The sequence below is a fragment of the Odontomachus brunneus genome, unplaced genomic scaffold (assembly GCF_010583005.1).
Source record: "Odontomachus brunneus isolate Ranch 3 - 2012 unplaced genomic scaffold, Obru_v1 Obru_scaffold_105, whole genome shotgun sequence".
NCBI lineage: Eukaryota > Metazoa > Arthropoda > Insecta > Hymenoptera > Formicidae > Odontomachus > Odontomachus brunneus.
Genome location: NW_022639555.1, coordinates 59,744 through 60,800, shown reverse-complemented (window position 1 = coordinate 60,800; position 1,057 = coordinate 59,744).

The following is a 1,057-nucleotide window of genomic DNA, read 5'->3' as shown; positions in this document are numbered from 1 at the left end:
GAAATAATTTAATGAAAAATAATATTAAACATAACGGGGAATTAATTTCATGGAAGTATATAAAACAACTGTACGACATAGATAAAAATAATGAACACAGATTAGCACCAAAAATAACAGATACACATATTATGCCTACTAATTTCAAAAGAATAAAAGTTCGCTATGCAACGCAGATTTTAAGTACTACAGTAGCTGCTGCTTTACATAAATTAGTACCCAGCAAACACAATGTTACATGTAACGTACATGTTAATTGTAATTTCCTACTCAATATAACTGTTATATAACATGCGTGTTATGTAACAGTTATATTGTTGAGTAGGAAATTACAACTAACATGTACGTTACATGTAACATTGTGTTTGCTGGGTAATGTCTTTTCATATTTCAAGCGAAGCCTGTGCTACAAGTAATTTTATTCAGAAAATAAATGATTTGTTTAACATGTTTAATATTCATCTACAGTTTTCCATGCAATAAAATATAAACAAGCTTTTAATGGTGATAATAATCAAATCGATTTTTGTATACAAATGATACAATACTTAAATAATTTAACATTTTTTTTTTTTACATATTTACAGCACAAGGAGTTGATGTTACGAGGAAAGTGAAAGTTTTCAAATATTGGTGTCAAAATATCAATTCTCTTTTTAAAATGTATTATTTGCGTATTAATGCTACTGATATAAACTTCTTCAATAAAATTAGAATTATGAATGGTAATGCCTTTAATCCTACTCCTATTCAATTTTATTATTCCTTTCAAAAACTGTTTTTTGTAAACTATTATATACCAAGAACAGGGAATTGTGAACAAGATAATAATGAAATGTTAACGGGTGTGATGAACTTTGCGGTAAAAAACACGATGAGTACTCCCATACAGCACAGAAGCTTGCAGCAACATTGCTACAGCGTTGCAAGATTACATATTGTAGTGCAATGTTGCAGAGATATTTCAGTATTATTAATTTGCAATATTACTTTAGCAATATTTTAGAAATATCCCTTATAGAAATATCATACTAAGAATCATTGATAATTACTTATT